Here is a 22790-nt window from a genome sequence, read left to right on the forward strand (position 1 = left end):
ACCTTACAAATGGATGCCGAAGAATATGTAAAACGTTGCGACGATTGTCAAAGGACCAAACCTCCCATCACAAAGGACAATATGCCATTGCGGCCTATGTTAAGCACACGTGCTTTTGCAAAATGGGGTATTGATTTTGTTGGTCCCATTAAACCTCCAGCTCGTCACACGCATGCCGAATATATTATAGTCGCAACTGACTATTTGACCAAATGGGTAGAGGCAAAGGCTACAGTTAAAAATGATGCCAGAACCACAGCCAAGTTCTTATATGAGTACGTGTTTACACGCTATGGCTTACCTATTGAGATCGTTAGTGATCAAGGTGTGCACTTTGTGAATGAGGTCATAGAGTTTTTGCTTACCTATTGAGATTGTTAGTGATCAAGGTGTGCACTTTGTGAATGAGGTCATAGAGTTTTTGCTTCAAGAATTTATGGTAATTCACAAGCGTTCTGCACCCTATCATCCCCAGACCAATGGACAAGCTGAGAGTACTAACAAGATTCTCTGTACAGTACTCACAAAGATTGTTGAGGGACATAGGACTGATTGGGAGCAAAAGTTACACTCAGTTCTTTGGGCATATAGGACAGCCTATAAAACATCTGTGGGCACAACCCCATTTGAGCTTGCTTTTGGGCTAGATGCAATTCTTCCCATTGAATTTCTTGTACCTACTCTACGAGTAGCTAAACAATTGGACTGGACTGGTCACAAGCTTTCACAACGCATTGATGAATTGGACAAGCTTGATGAGACCCGCTTATTGGTGGTAATGGGAATGTATGCCGAGAAGAGGAGACAAAAGCAATGGTATGATAGAAATATAACAACTGGCCGATTCAAAAAAGGGGACCTTGTGCTCTTGTACACACTTAAGAAGCATAAGAGAAAGCTCAAGAAACGTGGCCTAGGACCGTTTGTGATTAATGAGCTTACTCCAAGTGGTGCAGTGCGTTTAGAGACACTAGAAGGTGAGCAAATGCCTAACTTCATTAATGGAAGTTGTCTCAAGAAATACAATGAACCATTAACTGAAGCCATGCTTCAACAAATGCATGTTGCACACACACGGAAAGAAGCACATGACCTACTTAAACGTCAGGCTCAAGAAGAGGCTAAAGCTAGAGTTGCAAAAGCCAAGGAGCGTCGCAAGGCTTCTATGTTGGCCTTACAATTGGCTACTGATGAACAATATGTCGATCCTTTCAATATTCAAGTGTGTCTTCATCTTCATGAGACTACCTACTTTGTCTCTGCCTTAATTGACTCTGGTGCAGATTATAATGTTCTCTCGTTTGACACATGGATAGCCTTGGGATAACCAACACTTGTGCACATTCCTATTGACTTACGAAGCTTCTCAGGTGAAGATAACCCTATAGAGGGAAAATGTGTCATTATGATGTCCATTCCAGATCACCAGATGTCAGTTCCCTTTTATGTGGCAAGTAAGTCCAAGGCAGTGGTAGAGGCTGTTCTCAATCGATCATGGTTAAGTGCTACCAATTGTTCTTTAGATTGGAAGAATAGACAATATAAATTGCAAATTGATTCTGATTGCGTATTGGGATCGGCTACTCCACGAGCTTTATCATGTCAAAAGGGTGGTGTTTCTACCTTACACAACCCACTTTCAAAATCTGCTCTTGAAGCTCCAACACAAATGATGTGGATAATCGATGAGTCCTCAAGTGAGGGCCATGGCTGGCATGTTCCAACTACTCTAGTCACTACTCAAAGAAGGCCAGGCAAGAAGGAATTATCAATTTGGCTACCCAAAGATGCGTACAAACTGATACCATCTAGCCTAGTTGCTAAGCCTCCTAAAAAGCACATCTTTTCCAAGCCTAAACCTCGGATTGTTACTCGTTGGGTCCCAAAGCATGTTCTTAAAGCACAAGGCTATTATGAGGGTGCAACAGCAATTTGGCTTCCTAAATGCCATGGTTTGCTAGGGGTAAAAGAGTGTATCAATAAGATTCCAAAAGCCACCCTTGGTTTTCCATATCAGTGGGTGCAAAGGAAATCAACACAACCTCTTCAAGATAGGATAGGTGGTTGTGATAGCACCTATAAATCTCCTTGTGTTGACCTTCCCAAAACAAGTATTGAAACACCAGTTGTCCCAATGTCTCCTTGTTACACAATTCCACCATCAACTTGTGTACCTAAGACAAGTCCAACTTCACATGAGTCTCCTTTGAGCATAGATTCTAGCACTTCAGTGCCTAAATCCTCTTATCTTGCTCAAATTCCTTGACAATTGCTAACCTTCCCACATCTTAAGAAGGACATACCCAAAACCAAAGATAAGGCATTAACACTACAATTGAAGCTCTTTGGTAGATCAGTGTTTGAATAGTGTGGTTCCTTATGCCTTTAGGGGATTGTGTTCTTTTTGAGATGATCTTATCTAAAATGTTTTTGATTGGGATTGTAATGATGGATATGAGTGTTTCTAAATTTCATTGTTCTACGTCCAGATAACTCCTGATGGATACTTGGCGAGATACATGTCCACCATGCATTGACCCTGATAGTACTTGACCTGAACATCGCGGGGGTTATAGTGCTCCTCCATTTCAAACTCATTCTAGGTACTTTTATGCTCCTTTAGGTGAAAATTGCTGTGGGCATCACTTTGTCACTTTATTCTATCAACAGCATCACCCATTTCCACATTGTCAAGAGTGTGCACGACTCGTATTAGGAGAAGCTTCACACATTTGTTAGATATGCCGCTCTTACTTTCGACGATATGGCATGGGCTTAATGAAGCAAATTGTGGGAATTACACCCCAACGCCATAACCTTCTTAATGTGAGAATACCAGAGAGAGGACCAAATCAACGTAGATTACCTGAAGAGGTTCAAGCACAACAATGGAGGGATACATGCATAAATGACTTGCAACCACCTATCTTGCAAGCCCTCCTTCCCCAAGCCTCAACATGTCAATTTTGGATCAATATGAGTACCTACATTGAGTAGTTCCAAAATCAAAATTGTCTGCTTAACCTTCCCATAGAACCAATGCCATATTTTAGCGAGGAAGCACTCCTTCCTCTACCACTGTCTTCAGAGGCCGGTTTTTGTTCAGGGTTGTCCCTGCATCCTGAAGTGATTGATACCATCTTTCCAGCAGAAGTGGACAACACGGATCCACCACCAGTACAAGGGTGAGCTTATCAACTCCACAATAAGATCAACAAGCCAGGGCACTTTTCTCCCACTGGGTTTTTCCCCTCGGCTATATTCGGTGATTGGCACCAATAACAAATTTTATTCCTTTCTTTTCTTTTCTTGTTTGTTAATAAACATTTTGCAAAGATCTTAGCTAAACAAGAGCATACAACCACGTCCCAATAGTCCACCTACCGTGCACACAAATTAGGAAGGGGGGAGACATGCAATGCCTACAAAGAGCAAAGAGAAGCAATCTGCACAACATCAGCAATGCATCAATGCAAACGCACAACATTAACGGGCACTACAACAGGTGTATTCAATACATAATCTTTTGTTCTTTATGTGCTTTTAACTTTTGGATATATTGTTTGCATGTTCACACACAGTTGGCTGGTTTAAGTTTTAGATTAGTTGTTAAAATGTGGTGAGTAATTTCTAGATTCTTAGAGGACTTAGTAGAAGGTATTTCTATTTGAAGACAGTGTAGGATATATACCAACGGAGTATGCCAAGTTCTTATGCTCTCGAAGTATATTAGTTATTCCTAGTGGTAGCTACCTCTTAGGTATGGGCTAGGTGCTAGGATTAATAAAAAATTTATAAAATCATGTCCTAGAAAATATATACAAGTGAATCGAGACATGACGTGTCTACAGCCATGTGGAATGCTTGGTAGGACCTGGGATTGTCTTAGCACCTTCGGACCAATGCCTTGGTTTTAATGGGGTGAACACTGACGTTCTAAAGGATTCAGAAAAAGACCTTCAAGGACTCTATCGCCTTGATAGATGTTGGTAGGACTCTGGGGTAGGACTGTGGGGTACATTATGGGCCCTTGAGACCGATACCCTCATCTTCATGGGGTACTCCTTATATCAAACAGAAAGAAAAGGGTCTGTCGTCCTTGAGATACTTAGCGGCCTTTAGATTCTCTTGGCGGAGGTCTCTTGGCCATTGCTTGGGTCTCATTGGGATGGAACCTTCCTCTTTATCATCTTTTATACACACACCAAAAAAAAAAAGAAAAAAAGAAAAAAAAAAAAAGAGGTCCAATCACCATTGCTCATATTTAGGAGTAGGTTTGCCACTTAGGAATAACTTAAATACTTGTAGGACATTGAGACTGTGGTCATAACCAGTGGTGTGTGCAAGCACACTTGCCTTTGCATAGCACTATCTACCACTTAGTCTCACTTGGACTAGTCTTTACTCTCACCTCTTTTAGCACTCTTTAAAACTCTAATCAGCCTTTCACTTGTATGCTCACGTGTGAAATTGTCATTGCTGGTTTTTTTCAATAAAAGGCTTTACTTGTATCCATTGTTTTTTACAGCTTTTGCTTCCGCGCTCGAGGACGTGCGCAAAATAGAAAGGGGGGAGTGTTGCGTGATGGGCTTATTTAGGGCTCTTGCAAAGAGTTCCAAGTTGTAGATGAGTGTGGGAGTGGGCTTGACAATAATCCCACATGGGAACTTTTGGGAGTTTTAGAGTTTTTGTATAAAAAGTGGCTCATTTGAGAGCTTATGGACACATTGGGCTAAACTCATGTTTGAGCTCTCTTGAGACTAGCTCTCCCTCTTTTTCCATAGAGGTGCAAGCTCTTCTCTCTCCCCATTATTGTATGAGCAATGTTCTTTTGTTAATTCAATGCAATGAGATGATGTTTGTTTGTCTCTCTTCTCATGTCGATTCTTTAGTGTGCATGTTTCTTTGTTGATAGTTTCAAGGTTTGTGTGCATGCTAGGGAAGTAGGTGCTTGAGAATGAAGAATGCTTTGAGCTTGTGTATGCAATAGCTTAGCTCTCTTCTTGTTTTGGATGCATGAATGAGTGGGATGATGAGTGAGTGAGCAACGGCAAGATTGAGCTTGTGTGTGTGTTAAGTCTATGTCAAGGTAGTAGTTTTCTTAGCATTCTCTCCATCAAATGGATAAGCTTTTGTGCACCGGTATGGGTTGAATCCCTAGCTCCGAAAGGGATGCAAATCCCATTGGATTGAGCTACACGTGGATCATGCTACTCTTGCTACAAGTGAGAGAGTTTTCCGTCTCTCCAATATGCTCACAACAAGACTTTTCTACCAGCATACAAAGATGTCCAAGAAGAAAATAAGTCATTTAATTTCTGTTTCTATATAATTCGGTGGGGGGGTGGGGTGGACACCTTGGACACTTCCAACTTCACCTTCCTTGTTATTGAAATGTCGAGGAACATATTCTACAAATGAATGCAGTAAGATTATGAAAAATGTTGATGTTGGGCATTATATCATCCTTAAAGATTATGAAAATCTCAACTATTTAAGTGTAATCTACAACTTATATTATTGTTTGCAAAAAACACAACGCCCTTCTCTAACTATCACTTCATACATCATCTTGGTAAATCATCTTGGTATTACACAAACTTAAAGCATGCTTAAATGCTACTAGACACATCATGTGAGGACCCCCACCCCCTATATATAATAAAATATGTCTTCCCAAGTATGGTTAATGAAATCTACATGTATCGAGTAGACAGCCCCACCTGGGGGCATCATATGCAATGATGTAGTGTTCTGCTAACTAATAGTATGCAACTCATGCAAGGTTCGTAGGGTATTCTAGTACTCTCACTCTAAGAACCTATTGGAATTTTAGTTCAGTCTCTATTTTCTTTTCAAGGGACTTAATTTTATTTAAACTTGAACCTTTTTGACTCTTTATTCAATCATTCCCTGATTTTCTCTCACTATCTCTTTCTAGCTTGCCTTATCTCTCTCTAGGTTTCAGTATCTCTCCAAGTTTTTCCTTCACTCTATTATTTCCTAAATTTGGTTTCTTCATAAAAATTACTACCCTCATTCATTAACCTATCTTAATTTGGTTCCTATAGAGATAAGATTGACTAGTAGAACCATTATCTCTCTATAATTGACTATGCTTTTATTGTATTTAGGGACATTTCCAAATGGTTCCTTTTCTATAAACGTTTTAAGACTTTAATGTGCCTAATCCCATTATTTTACTTATTCTTCTAAGTATTTCTATGGGAAAATCTAGGATATGAGTTCACATGCACAATCATGTATTTGACTTACACCTTTTTAGGCATGGTTGAACCTCATCTTTCTATGCTTTTTTCTTAAAAAATAGACTAAGTCTAACTCTAGATTTAGAGTCTCTTTTATGCTAAAATTAGCACTTCACAACTAAGGTAAAAGACTTTAAAAAAATCTAGTTAGAATGGGAATAATAACCATCTTATTTGTATTTTCTACGGTGTACAATTTGATGAGTCCATCTGTTATGGCTCACCCTAACCATCCTTGAAACACATCCAATAAGAGATTACTTGGTGAACCGCAATTGTCATCTCTTGAGGATCTTTCTAACGGCCAAACTCGTAACCCTTGTTGAGGTCGCCAAGCTCGATAACTCCTTGATCTACCGCGTTGCACTACGGGTACTCGTCCCTCCTCTCACCTCACATCACTCACTCACACTCACTAACATGCATTAGGGAGAGAGATTAGAAAGAGAAAGACTCAATTGCACAATGGGAGAGTATGTTGTATTATGGGAGATATTCACTTATATACATGGCCATAAGTGTTCACACGTGGCCGGTCGGGCACTTTAGGCCCATAAGAGGCCTAAAGTTATTACAATGACTACTCTCATAATATATCAATGAATTACATCACTTTGGACTTCATCCTAGCTTGCTACCACACACTCTTGAAGTAGGAATGGCCATAAATACTTCGTCACAGCATTACTGGCGCCCATCCAAGTTGTAGCTTTGGACACTGTTGCTTTATGTCTTGAATGTATGACCCTTTGGTGTAAGATAATGGCAGTAGATCTTGTTAACCCTCAAAATAGGTTAACATCCCTCCCTTCTTGATGGCAGTCATGTCCTTGTGATCGCGTTGAAGACCTTTGTGTGGGGAGAATAGACAAGCTTTGTCCATGGCTTTGAGGTTGAGTGATGTTCAATGGTGTTTGTCCCTCTGGAAGGAATAAAAAAAGCTAGTTAGTGAATGAGAAGGTTAGTGGTTTATTAGGAATTCCTAACGGGGTGGGATTTTTTGCGAGTGATTGCATTTTTATATTCGTGTAAGCTTTTTTTGGGGGATTTTTTGCTCACTTTGTTTTTGGCAATCATAAGCAAGGTTACATAAGATTTCTGTTACTAGGGACGTTAAGAGATGTTATTAATGGGATAGAAGAGAGGGAAGGATCCGGAGGAGCATAGACATAATCATCAGAACGAGATGGCATTTGATTCATTGACAAGACATTCATCATTTGAAGAAATTGGCCTTCGATGATATCCCTTTGTGTGGTAGGATTCTTGTCAAATGTTGTTGAGTAGGACCTATTCCTGCATGCTTCTTCCCATGTGCTTTTTATGTGTTTATGTATATTTAAGTGCTCTTATAACATAGATATACATGGAGTACAAGAAGTGAGTCATATAGACTCATATTGAACTGCTATGTGTTGAAGTAGCCACTTGTTGGCGAGGATTGAAAGAATTACGTCGACTTTAGCTAATATAGATATCTTAACTAAGGATTGAAGATCATTGATTCGTGAAGATGGTAGTGTCGTTTGGAGAGGTTTGTAATTTGAAGAAAAATTCCAAGCGATGGGTTGTACCATTGACCAGGCTTTCGCCCACCATGGCCGCCCCATCCAGAGATGTACCTGGAAGTCGTCGATGTTGAGGCTTTGGTGCAAATGTCCTCCACCAGTGCATGAGTATGGATATATACTCATAGAGCAGCTGCTATGTTAATATACCCAAAAGATTAGTAAGCGATAAGATTAACAAAATATAATGGCTATTGAAGATCCTTGGGAGTTTCCATATGCGTTACTCCCTTGTTTTTGTGTTTTTTTTTTACTACCACCTTATGAGCAATAGGCTCTTGTGGCTACTCTCCCTTTTGAGAGAATGGGTTCTTATGTCTGTCGCGTAGTTTCTGCACTTACACTTCACATCCAAAGGGATGAAAAGAGCATTGTGAGTTTGTCTTTGATGCGCTCATAAGTCTCCGTTTTACTGACGTCGGAATTGATTCTTGAATTGTTGGCTCAAATGTTGTCGAGGCGGTAGGTAAGACTGCTGGTTGGTTATCATTGGGGTTGTTTGAACACACAAGCTCTTGTTGTGTAGGTGCTGAATGCACAAGAGTGGTTGAGTGACTTGCTTGGTGTTGTTTGGGCCTCCATTCTTGTCAAACTTTAGGTGAAGCTCTTGGGGTAAAAGTCGGTGGTGAGGCTTTCTTAACGTTGTTCGATTTTGGTGGCAACCATACGATGACATTACCATCATGGTATCCTTGTTGTTGAAGCACATGCACAGGCACCCATCTTTGATTAACATTATAAACTGGTGGCTGATGCCTTTGGTGCTGAGGTTTATTTCTTTGAATAGGCTTAGGGGATTTTGTGAGGCATTGGGGAATCCAAGCTTCCTTGTTACTTTGGTAGTACCATTGTGCTTGTAGTAATCTTTTTGGTATCCACACTTGTTGACTTGGTGGAGTTCTTTGAGGAACTCGCATAGGTTTTTATGGACGGGGTTGTGGAGTACTTTTATTTTTCCTTGGCCTGTGAGTGTTTCGTTTTGAGGAAGAGGCTTTGACTGTTGAGGCACCCAAATTCGATTGGCACCTTTGTTGTAGCCTTGATCTTTAAGTAGCTTCTTCTCCACCCGCATTTTGATACCATTAAGATACCTTGATTTTGGTTATCTTGGGAGAGTTTTCTTTTTGGTGGAAGTGGTAGGTTTTGGGATCTCCTTCACATTGGGTAGCACTGAGGCTACAAGTTTGAGACTCATGGGTATTTTTGATGTGATGATGCTAGAGTCTCTTGTGGAGTGGCTGTCGATGACGAGGCCTTCAAGGATGCGGTTCTCTCCTTTGGTGAGGTTTACCGATGAAGAGGCATAGGCTCCGGGGCTTTTCCTTCAAATTCCTTGTTAGAGATAGATGGTTGCGCGGTGGAAACTTCTTCAGGAATGGATGTTGATTGTGATGTTTTGGCATTGAACTTCGTTGGTGAGGATGGGGTTGAAGGAGTAGATGCTTTATCAGAGTCGATCGTTGATGTAGATGGCAGGTCATTGTGTAGAGGGGTTTCTGTGGAAGAGGCTTGTAACCTTTTACGTTCATCATCATAGAAATCCATTAAAGTTGGATCCTCTTCCTTGAAATATGGTATTGTCATCTTTTTGTCGTTGACCATCATGATGACTCTATCGCTAGCAAAGCACAATGGTGCTTGGGTAGCAATAGTCAATTTATGCCCCAAGATCAAATATGCTTCCAACACATACTCAACCACAAAAAACTTGCGAGTAAGGGGATTAGTTTCAATATTCATTTTATGTTAAAAGTACCCTAAACATGGCATGTTCAAGTCTTGTGTAAAGGTAATTCTTTCAAGATGTGCCGTGAGTGTTGGTGGTGGTTGACCTAACAAATCCCATAGCTTGAGGATCATGATATTGTGTTCTCGTGTTGGATAAATTTGTGCTTGAGCTATGGTGATTTTATTGGAAAGTTCTAATCCAACTAGAATCCTAGGGATCTTTTCTCAATAACATATGTTGGAAGTTCCAGCTCCTTCGTCTCTTCCTCCCATAATAGAAATTGTACATTGCCTGTAGGAGTGTTGCATGGATTCATCTATTGAATACAACGAGTCACGTATCCAGGTTCCACCAAGGATCCATGCAACACTCCTACATTGCCTGTAGGAGTGTTGCATGGATTCATCTATTGAATACAACGAGTCACGTATCCAGGTTCCACCAAGGATGACATCATACTCAAGGGAATCCAGGGTAACATGGAATGTAAATTCCACATCTCCACCGATTGTTTGAGTAGCATAGCTAAAAGAATCAGGAACTTCAATGTTTTGTCCATTGGCTCCTCTTGCAAGACCATTGTCTGTAGGATTGAGTTTAGGTTGTCCCCAATTACACCCAAGTGTCTATTGACATGATGTTATAACTCGCTCGAGTGCAGGGAAATCTAACCATACCATGATAGAATCTTCAAGAGGAACCATGGATGTTTCAGTTTTGTTTCAACTTCAGATCTCGTTTCTGCTTCATATTCCCATTCACTTTTATCCTCTTTTTGGCTCTCAGCTTTTTCAAGAGTACCCAATGTTGTGTACACTGACACACTTGGCCCTCTGAAAATTCTAAATGAGGTTTGTTTGAAAACTTGCAAATCCTCACAGTCCAGTTCTATATGGAGCACTTTATGTCTTGGTATAACTCATGTTGAGCCCTTAAAGGTGCAAATGCTGATGTTATGCTAACTTCACTATGAGAGGAGAATTCCTCCAAATGAGTTTTTCGGAGACTGCTTTACTTTGATAAAGGAATTATCGAATTCCTCACGTGCTTTCTCAACCGCATAATTCGTGTAATCTGTCTCGAATGACTCTTCTGTAGAGACTATGTCTTCCTATTAAAAGGGGAAGCGATACTCCTCTAGGTTTTGTATTTTTAGGTTTGGCATGATTAGGCTCAATCACAATCGATGATCCTATAAGACACTCAACCATGATAAGCATGCTCTCCTTAGATTACTTTTTGCGTTCTACATATGTCATATGACCATGATTTTCCATTTGGGGTGGTTGGGTGGGTTCTAGTTTCTTGATTGGTCTATTAAGTGCACTGAGTGACAAATCAGAACTTGTTTCATCCTCACTAAGTGATGTACTAAAACATGTTTCATCTTCTAACTTCCTTTGGATCGTCGATTTTTCTTTATGTTGCCCATGCGACGAGATCGAATTTTCTTTTGGGCTTTTGTATCCTGTGTCGAACATATGGGTTTTGTGGTTTGTGTGTGGTGGCTTTTGAGGTGGATGCTTGTAAGATTCCTCCCTTCGGCTTTTGAGGTGTGCAGGTATAAGAACCTCCCCTTCTGATCTTATAATTATTCCCCTCTCTGAAATAACAGAAAGATCCTGTTTTATCTTGTTTTGGCCTAGAGAGAGAAAATGTCTAAAGGGAGGTAATTCAAAATTGAGATATTTTTGGATATAAAAATCCTCCTAGTGTCTAAAATGGTTTCCCCTGAAATAGATATTCAAAAAGAAATTTTCAATGTGCAATTGGAATAAATTGAAATCAGGTGTAAAAAGGACCTTAGCCTAAGAGTCCAGATTTTCTGAAATTTTTGAATTAAGGTTCCTATGGACCAATTAGATTAATCCAAATGTAGGGAAGAGATAAATGGAAGAATTAAAAAAAATCTCCCAAAAATGAGTAAATGCTCACATAAGATGAAGAGTTGACTAAGGACAAGGTTATTAGTTAAAAAAGAAGAGATATTTAGAAGAAATGATGTATTTTTGACACCTCAGTGTGGGGAATTTCCCTCATGAAGGAGGAAACTATTTTACATGTGTGGTTGAGTTTTAAACTCACAAATAATGAGATATTTTCATCTCTCCTCTCTCCTGCTTCAACTAGATCCAAAAAGTAAGCTAAACTGACCTAAAAATGGTCAAAAATTGAACAAACTGATCTGAAAAATTCTAGAATCACTTTGCTTGGCTAGAGGCTCACTTTTTCCTATAAATGAAGCCTCCCCCTTTGTAAATGGTTAATAGTGTTTTGTGCACTATTACTCTACTCCTCCCTAGAGCCAAAAACAGTGAATTCATTGATAATTTATTTGTTTTTGACCATTTTCTCTTCAAAAGAAGAGGTGGACACTCTTGTTGCAAAAACAAGAGTAGATCCCTCAAACCATCAAGCCAAAGGAAAGCTCACAAAACTCCTAGTAAGTTAGAAATTCTACTTTTTCTTATTCTATTTTATGGTTTTCTAATTTTTGCTTTCTTTAAAATGAAAATGGATGTCATGCCTTGCTGGAAAGGCTTTCCCCCTTCTCTTCATTATTGAATTCAGCCTTTCTTTATTGTAGATGTGTAATCAAATTGATGGAATCAAACTTTTCATATTGTTTACTCTTAATAAAGTGAAAATTGATTACATTAGAATGATTTAAATCATCTTGGATAATTTCTAGTAAATTTTAGAGTGAAAAATTTTAAAAATGGTCAGCCATACAAAGGAGGTTATGGCAGAATTTTCTTAAATTTAGTGAAGTAAGTTTTATCTTTTTATTATTCAAAAAGAGTAATCCCCACCGCTTGTGTATTCTAAAAGTGTTATTTTTATTCTATGCATAGAAAAATGCATATTAGAAATATTTTTATTATAAAAGTGTTATTTTCATTAGAATTAATTTCTATGCATAGAAAGATGCATATTGGAAATATTTTGATTATAAAAGTGTTACTTTCATCAAGATTGATTTTTATGCATAAATAGATGCATAAAAGATTTTTTTATTATAAAAATGTTACTTTCATGAAAATTAAAGTTATGCATAAAAGATTTTTTTAAAATTATAAAAGCGTTACTTTCATCAAATTTTGATTTTATGCATAGAAAGATGCATAAAGAAATTTATTTGTATTTCAAAAGAGTTACTCTCATCAATTTTAATTTTATGCATAGAAAGATACATTAAAAAATTTATTTTTATTTCAAAAGAGTTATTCTCATCAATTTTGATTTTATTTATGCATAGAAAGATGCATAAAGAAATTTATTTTTATTTCAAAAGATTTATTCTCATTAAAATTGAATTTATGCATAGAAAGATGCATAAAAGATTTATTTTTATTTTGAAAGTGTTTTTCTCCTTAAAATTGAATTTATACATAAATAGATGCATAAATGGATTTTTATAAAAGTGTTATTTCCCATTGAAGTTGTTCTTATGCATAAATAGATGCGTAAAGAATCTTTATATTAAAAATAAGAATTCTCTTACATTCTATAAACAGATGTGATAAGATGTGACATGAATCAGATAGATGAGAATGAATAGAGAATGGATGTGATGAGAATAGAGGTGATGAGAATGAGAGGTAAATAGATGTGATGAGATGTGATGTGAATCAGATAAATGTGAATGAATAGATGAGATGTGATGTCATGTGAATCATGATGTAAATGAATGATATAGATGTGAATCGGGATGTGAATGAATGATAAGGGATGTGAATGGATGTGATGTGATGTGAATCAGATAAATGTGAATGAATAGATGAGAATCAAGATGTAAATGAATGATATAGGATGTGAATGAATGTGTTAGCATGTGAATTGGGATGTGAATGAATGATATAGGATGTGAATGAATGTGATAGCATGTGAATCGGGATGTGAATGAATGATAAGAGATGTGAATGGATGTGATGTCATGTGAATTAGGATGTAAATGAATCATATAAGATGTGAATGAATGTGTTAGCATGTGAATTGGGATGTGAATGAATGATATAGAATGTGAATTAATGTGTTAGCATGTGAATCAGGATGTGAATGAATGATATAGGATGTGAATGATTGTGATAGCATGTGAATCGAGATGTGAATAAATGATAAGGGATGTGAATGGATATGATGTGATGTGAATCAGATAAATGTGAATGAATAGATGAGATGTCATGTCATGTGAATCAGGATATAAATGAATGATATAAGTTGTAAATGAATGTGTTAGCATGTGAATCGGGATGTGAATGAATGATATAGGATGTGAATAAATGTGATAGCATGTGAATCGGGATGTGAATCAATGATAAGGGATGTGAATGGATGTGATGTCATGTGAATCAGGATGTAAATGAATGATATAGGATGTTAAAAATATGTTAGCATGTGAATCGGGGTGTGAATGAATGATATAAGATGTGAATGAATGTGTTAGCATGTGAATCGGGATGTGAATGAATGATATAGGATGTGAATGAATGATATAGGATGTGAATAAATGTGATAGCATGTGAATCGAGATGTGAATGAATGATAAGGGATGTGAATGGATGTGATGTGAATCGTGAAAAGATGCAGGGGAGAAGAGAGCTTGAGCTCTTGCAACAAGCACACACACACTCACAAAATCCTAAAAGAGAACACACAAGGTGAGAGGCTGAAAATCTTCTTCTTCTTCACACAACACTCAACACACCATATACAAAGATAAGAGTACACACAATATGAAAAGGTACTCAACCAAATACATACTAGGGTTCTTTATAGTGTGAACCCAACTAAATGAGCTGGCGCTATAACTATGCCAGTCTCTAGAATGGCTGTCACACATAGCCTGTCATCCCATTGGCCGCATATCACCCATGATCTCACCAACCATGCTAGTGGTGTAAGTGTGGGGCATATCCCCCAGGCGGGTCATCAGTGTCCACCGTCTCACTAGATGAGCTCGATATCTCAACACTCCTCCTCGAGGTCAACTCCATCTTATGTACACCAAGCGAAGCCCTGAATCTGCAGAGCTACTCTCTGCTTTGGTGAAGATGTCAGCGACTTGATCCTGTGTGCTGACATAAACAAGGTCAACATCTCCTGCCAAAACCTTCTCTCTGACAAAATGGTAGTGGACCTCTATATGCTTCGTGTGAGCATGAAAAACTGGGTTCCTGGCCAACTGTACAGAAAATGACAACTTGTCTATCCACTGATAGACCCAAATTTGCAAGTAGCTTTCTCAACCAAGCTTCCTCACATGCTGCCATAGCAGCACCTCTGTACTCGGCCTCTGTACTAGATAGAGCAACCGTAGGCTGCTTCTTGTTGCTTCAAGTCACAGCAGCACTCCCCAAAGAAAACATGAAGCCACTAGTAGATCTTCTATCTGAGATACTACGAGCCCAATCAGCATCTGTGTACCCATGTACACATATCTCTGTCCCAGTTTCATAAAATAGTCCACATAGCAAAGTAGACCTCACATACCTCAGTATGCGTCTCAATGCATACCTCAGTATGCGTCTCAATGCATCCAAATGCAGCTTCCGAACCTGTATAGACTGACTCACCAACCCAACAACATAGCTCAAATCTGGCCTGGTGATCGTCATGTAGATCAAGCTTCCTACTATGCACCTATACATAGTAGGATCCTCCAAAATCTCTCCTGAATCTGCACTTAACTTGCCATTCTGATCCAATGGCACTGAGATAGGCTTACAGCCTGTCATACCATACTTCGACAACATGTCCAAGCCATACTGTCTCTACAGTAATCCAATACCATGTGGTGACCTAATCACCTCAATACCATGTGGTGACCTAATCACCTCAATGCCCAAGAAATATCTGAGCTCCCCTAGATCCTTCATCTCAAACTTGTGTCTAAGCAAGATCTTTACATCAAAGATCTCTACATCATGGTCCCCCGTAATGATTAGGTCATCTACATAGATGACAACAAGCACAACCCCTCTATCACTATGTCTCACATACAGTGAGAAATCTGCATTGGCTACATGAAAGCCAATAGTGACAAGATATTCCGAAATCTTGTCAGACCACGCTCTTGGTGCTTGTTTTAAGCCATACAAGGCTTTCTTCAACATGCAAACATGCTCGGGGTGACTCACATCCTCATAACCAGGTGGCTGCAACATATACACCTCTTCCTGCAAATCCCCGTGCAAGAATGCATTTTTTACATCCATTTGATGTAAAGACCATTGCTTTGACGTAGCCACTGCTATCACAACTCTCACTGTTGCTATCTTGGCAATTGGGCTGAAAGTTTCCTTATAATCAATGCCATATGTCTGCGCATATCCTTTGGCTACCAATCTAGCCTTGTACCTGCTTATGCTTCCATCACTGTTATGTTTTACTTTGTACACCCACTTGCATCCAATGGCTTTCTTGCCTTCAGGCAATTGCACTAAATCCCAAGTCTCATTTCCATATAGTGCATCCATCTCCTCATCCATAGCTTTCTCCCAACACACATTTCCAATAGCCTCATCAATGCATGTGGGCTCTACAACCTGCACAACTTTTGCCATGTATGCATAGTGATGTGACACATAACCATCATAGGTAAGCCTCTGCATAGGATTCTTCACTCTCCCAGATCTTCGCAGCTTTGCATTCATGGCTTCCATAGCCTTCTTTACACTAGGTGTTCTCATAGCGGGTATCCCAAGATCCTCATCAAGGCTCATCTGTGAGCCACTAGACTCTCCATCAACATGAGAATGCCCTGCACAAATGTCAGGCATAAAAGTCTATCAACTGAACCACTATATAAGGACTCTCCTGGTCCACTCAAAGATTGTGATTGCTGACTTGTATTCTGTGCAACCACATTTCCACTCACATCAACCCCAGCAGCTTCTTTTTGAGCAGCATACCAGCTGCTCATCTCATTAAAAACAACATCCCTGCTTACCCTCAACTCACGTGGAGCAGGGTTATAACACCTGTATCCCTTTTTCTCAAGGGAATACCCAATAAACACACATTTTTTAGCTTTTGGATGCAGCTCAGTTCTCAGCTCATTTGGCACATGCACATATGCAATGCATCCAAAGACTTTCAAATGAGACAAATCAGGTTTTTTGCTAGTAAACCTCTCCTCAGGAGTTACATCATGTATGGCTGTAGTTGGAGTCCTATTCATGATGTAAACTGCTGTAAAAATAGCCTCAGCCCATAGCTATGCGGCATATTCTTCTCTCCCATCAATGCTCACGTAATCTCAGCAATGTGCCCGTTTTTCCACTCAGCAACTCCATTTTGCTGCGGAGTGTATCTGTATTTAAACTCTCTGAATACCATTCTTCTTAAAAAATTCAAAACACTCATTGGAAAAGTACTCTCCCCCTCCATCTGACCTTAGGCACTTTACATGTTTCCCTGTTTGCTTTTCAACCATAACTCTGAAAGTCTGAAAATGAGTGAACACCTTACCCTTCTTCTTCATGAAGTATACCCACACTTTCCTTGTGTGGTCATCAATAAATGTCACATAATACCTGCAGCCTCCCATAGACATGGTCTTCGTAGGACCCCATACATCTGAATGTACATCATCTAGTGCATTTCTGCTCACATTTCTCTGTCACGTGGAAATACATGCTTTGTTTGCTTTCCAAATTGGCATGCTTCACATTTTTTGTATACCTTCAACTTTAAACTTAGGCAGCCCTGTCACAATTCCTTTAGTCTGCATAGACATTCTCTGCACATTCACATGTCCAATTCTTTTATGCCAAATGTCTGTGTCTGCAACAATTCCTGACCATTTGCAACAAATATCACAGCACTCACTTTAGGCATGTTTATATTCAATGTAAACATTCTGCCCACTCTATTGCCTTTGGAACCAACCTGCACTTGTCTTTAAAGTCTTCAAAGTCTTCAACATAACAACCATCAGGGTCAAACCGAACCTGCAAACCTTGCTCAATCATCTCGCCAACTGAAACCAGATTCTTTGTTATGTTCGGAACATGAAGTACATTTGCAAGGTACTTCACTTTGCCATCTTGCATAGACAATGGCACATCTCCAACATGGGCAATTGAATGAGCAGTGTCATCCCCTATTTCCACAAAACCTGGTCTTTCAAGGTTTTTCATCTCCTTGAACCACTCACCATGAACCACTCACCATGACTTGTCATGTGGTTTGAAGCACCTGAATCAATGTACCATACATCATCTTTATGTGCTCCTTTTACATTTTCAGACATGGCATTAACGACATGCTGCATAACAAACAACCTTTTATTATCCTCATTGTTTCTACTCGAGGATGCATAGTTGTTTTGCTACAATTTCCCATTTTGCATGTCAGCTTGCTTCTTATAACAATCTGCCTACACATGTCTAGGCTTACCACAATAAAAACATCCACGTGTATCATTATACTGCCTTTGCCAATTTCCACGATCTCTTTGACTCCTCCCTGCCTCTAAATTGGCCTCTTCCACCTGTGTGTTGTTGTTGTTGTGAATTCTGGGACTGTTGTTATTGCTGCTGCTGGCCATAGTTCAGATTACCGGTTTGGCCACCTCCTTGGCCGCGTCCACAGCCTCCTCTACCTCGTCCTCTTCATGAACTTGTGTAGAAGGCTTGTTGCTCTGAATTGTTTTTGTTTTGTGAAGACCGTTGGTCTTCACCCAAGCTCTTCTCTTTTATAATCAACATAGGCACCAAAATTGTGAAATTGGAAATGTTTTCCCGAGTCTAAATAGACGTCTTGAACGCTTTGTATTGTGACCCGAGACCACGTAGACAGACTTCCACCTTATCATTGTCATCTACACAAACGCCAATAGATGCAAGGGATTCCACGATACCCTTGATCTTCAATGCGCATAGTCATTTACAGACATACTCTTTTTCTCCACAGTATGAAGTTCATTCTTCAACTATATCTTTCGTGCCTTGGTATTCGTTTCATAGAGTTTTACCAAGGTGTCCCACGCCTCCTTGGGGGACTTGGCATCTTGTATGTGCCCAATCATGGTGTCCTGTATACTGATAGAGAGCCAATATATAACATTTCTGACTCCTTGGTTCCAATCCTTGAAGTCTTTCACATCTGCAGAGCAGTCAGGTTGATCTCCGGTATCTCCGCTACCTCTTCATGCTCACCTTCTATGTAGTCCCAGTAACCCTTTCCCATCAGGAAATTTGTCACCCTAAACCTCCAAGCATGGAAGTTGTTCTTATCAAGCTTCTCAGTAACAATCTGGTTTATGCCATCATTTGATATCTTGCCAGATACAGATTTACCAGAAGCAGCATTCTGGTTTGTCCTGCATAAACTGCTATATTTTCTGCAAAAACGGTACTGTACTACACTCAAATGTCACAACCAGTGACCTCAATGTGCATACATACACCCAATGGCAACTGTTGACCTCCTTGCAGTACACACAATATCTGCACAACCAATCTGTCTTCCTGCAGTTCTTAAAACAGAGTTCTGCATAGAATCGATGACTTACCCGCAGTGCTCGAAATCGCTTGCTTTCTAAAAAACGGAGGTCCTAACGCGCCTGAAACGCGTTTTCAGCACGAAAATTCAGTCCAATAGGACAATATAGTTGCCCTATAGCTTTACTCCCGCGAAGAAAGCTCCTCAATTAGAGATCGTTTTCCGGTGCCTCCCGTAGAGCTCTCGACAAGGGTGTAGTCGCCAACACCATTAGGGAAGAGTAGATGAAGCTCTTACCCTCGTACCGCTTCCTGTGCTTCTCTTGCTTGCAGCTCAGCCCTGAGCATGAACTAGACTCTGATACCACCATGAAAAGAGGCAACCATACGATGACATTACCATCTGATTGACGTGTGGATTGATGTGGATGGATGTATGGAAGATGTGGATGGATGTGTGGATAATGTGGATTGATGTGGATGGATGTATGGATGATGTGGATTGATGTGGATGATGTGGATGGATGTATGGATGATTTGGATTGATGTGTGGAGGATGCAATTGGATGTGATTTGATGTGGGAATGATGTGATGTGATAGGGATCGATGAAGAAAAAAAATTGTGGGAAGATGAGAAAAGATGGGGACTAATGTGAAAGGATGTGGAGTGATGAGAAAAGATGGAAATATTGTTGGAACTGTATTTGTATGTGAAATCTATTTTTAAATGACTGTTTTATGTCAAGAATGCTCGGGAAGCATTTTGACCGTCTTGTGAATGAGGTCGTGGTGGAGACCTATCTGTTAAAGTTGCAACTACTGACAGAGAGTCAACAGAGGACCTCTTGCGTAGCAAGGTTGGCCAAGGTCTGACCAGCCTCGGTTTGATTTAAATGGTGAGCTTCTAGTGTACATTCGACGAGGGACCAAGGAAGCGCCCTATGAGCAAAGCGCTAGGTGACCTGCGAAGGATCCTAGAGGGTGCTGACCATACGGTGCTTGGGCTCTGGGTCACCGCCGAAGATACCCACACGTACGTCAGGGAAGATATTGGAACAAGGAGTGAGAGTTGTTTTCTGAATTCGGGCATGGATCTGGTTGATTGACCTTGATGGTCCTCAACGGATGAGTCCATGGCTCTTTTATATGGATCTATTGGTTGATCTTGCTGATCTTCAACGGAGACTCCATTTTTGTTAAAGTGAATACTTGCCGGTTACGATGAGCTAGGAACTATCGAAAAGGCCCCTTAGTGGATAGGAGGTGAGCGTTCTGGTTGCCAATGATGCCATAGGTACACCGATGAAGGAATGTTTGGAAATAAGGATTCAACTGGATAATTAGAGGATTATGATCAGTGACACTATGGTTTCATTAAATGATTGTTTTAAAGATTGTTGAGTCTGTGAAAAAGGTAATTTCATATTAGGTGTGTAAGTGGTGTGACTAGTTTTAAGTTTGCATGAATATCCAGCTAGGGGCCCTGGGTACCCGAGAGACAACCTAACCAAATTCTTAATTGGATCCCATCACTATAGTGGTTGGGCGGTTGGATAACCCATGGGACTGGATGGGGTTAGGTTGGACTGATGGATCCCTAAATTGAGACTTAATTTTGTTCTGGTTTAATAGATGAAGTAAATCCCCGACAAAAATTGTTCGGCTGTGCCTCTCAATGAGGAAAAAAGCGTTGGTCTCTATGATCCAAGTACAATCTTTTCCCTGATCTGACTATGGGACTTATGGGTTTGGTCAGATCAGTTCAGTTAGTTAAGGCTTTTGACTACGTTAGAGAAAAGTTATCTTGAAGGAATCGCCCATGCTTTCCGGGCAAGGAAAGTTTTTTCGGGATGGATTAGTCTCTTGTCCGGATATCCGTGGGGCGAGGCCCTGAGTGTGGAACCCTGCCCCATGCAAGAAGTGCTACTTCCGCTGCTAGCACCCCTGAATTCGTTGCGCGGTGGGGATAGGGACCTCACAATGTGTAGCTTTTGGCTCTTTTTGGTTTATGTCCCCTTTTGGGTTCATGTCCTCCAGAAGATTCTTTTCCCTATCCTCTCTTTCAACCTAGGTTTCGATAGTATATTGTCCCTTGTTTTTCTTGGGTTCAGAAGGTTTTGTTTTCTCTTTTGGGTTTTGCTTTAAAACATGTTCTTTTACCCATTTCGAGGTATTGTCTTTTACGTTCTTTTTTACCATTTTGCGTGCCTTGGCTTGTAAGCGTGTAAGCACATTCAAGGGTACTGTGGACAATTTTCTATTTTGTACAGTTAAGATATTAAGAGTTGTATTTTGTGAGACAAGTTGCATTAAAGTAACGCGTCTTGGGAAATCTTGGAACATGTGATCAATGCCACATCGTTCACACATGGGTTGCAACGTGTCAATGACTATGGGCATGGAAGTATTCCAAATTGTGCAGTCTGCCACTTTGTGAGGTCCACGACAATAGAAGCACTGAAGTGTTTGATTAATTTCTTCCTAAAAGCAGTTTCTACCCTTTGGACTATTTCTATTTGGTGCACGAGAGATGGGAATTTTGGGGCAATTGTTGATGAACTGGGACACTTTTTAGTATCATGATCAAAGGATTTACAATATATGCAGTATAGAAAAACAAGTGCCTTGTATGCGATTGGGATGGTCATAGTGATTACACTGAACACAAGGCATTTCGCTCCTCACTTGTAGAGCCATTAAGGATGTTTGGCTGTGAAGGATTTCATCCCCTCTTTTAGATGTCGATTGAAAGCTTTTAAGCAGGGCTGCATAGAATTCGGGGAATGACAATTCCAAGATCGATCATTCTTTAGCCTTTGCTTCACTTGGTTTAGTTAAGAAACCTCTCACAGCATGATCATCTTCTAGCATGTTGTCATCTAAACGTACTGCTTCTTTACAACATTCATCGAATATTTCCGGGTTGGATATTGAATGATCAAGTTGTGTAAGCGGTTATTATTTAAGCCTATCATGAAACTTCTCTTCAATTGAGAATTGTTAATGTTTCCCATGACTTGCATCGTGAGTCCAAGAGTTTTATCCATAGGATAAAGTCTCTAATGGTTTTGTTTAGTTTACGCTCAATTGAATAGAGTTCTTTTGCTGCACTCCACCGATCACCTTGTCTTGAAAAGTTGTCTTGAAAAGCCATGGATAAAGGCTGACTTTAAGATTCTGAAGTTGGTCTTGATCACCGGCATCAATGTGATAAACCATCGACTAGCTTTTCCCTCTATGAATAGGTTCAACGCATGTACCTTAGTGGGGCAGTTAGGATTTCCAAAGGCTTGACATCTCTGTTAGAACATTTGAATGAATTGAACAGGATGTGTTGTGCCATCATATTTGCCCGCAATTGTGGAAATTTGTAAGGCCGTATTTCTGTATAAGTTAATGATGAGGCCATATGTGAGTGCTCCTCATGGTAGGGACTCACTTAGTCCTTGGGCAACCCCCTTCCTAGACTAGTCAATATATCTAAGGTGTGGGAATCCAAGGGTTGAAAAGGGTTGGTACCTATAAGATTGGTGGAAATGTTAGGTAAGGGACCAAAGCCCGGTGGGATCGAAGTGACATAGGGTGTAAAACCAATGACACGCTTGTTATAGGCAAGGCCAATGGTAATGGGAGGTGCATTTGGGGCATAGATAGCAATGGCTCGAAGATGTCAGCCATTGGGTTGTCCTTGTGTGATCCTTGGAAATTCCTCTATCGTTGCCATATTTGATTGCCTAAATGCTCCTTAATGAGAAATCACATGTTTTTATTTTT

Source organism: Cibotium barometz, chromosome 15 (assembly GCF_041138505.1).
Source record: "Cibotium barometz isolate CiBa-2024 chromosome 15, ASM4113850v1, whole genome shotgun sequence".
NCBI classification, from domain to species: Eukaryota; Viridiplantae; Streptophyta; class Polypodiopsida; order Cyatheales; family Cibotiaceae; genus Cibotium; species Cibotium barometz.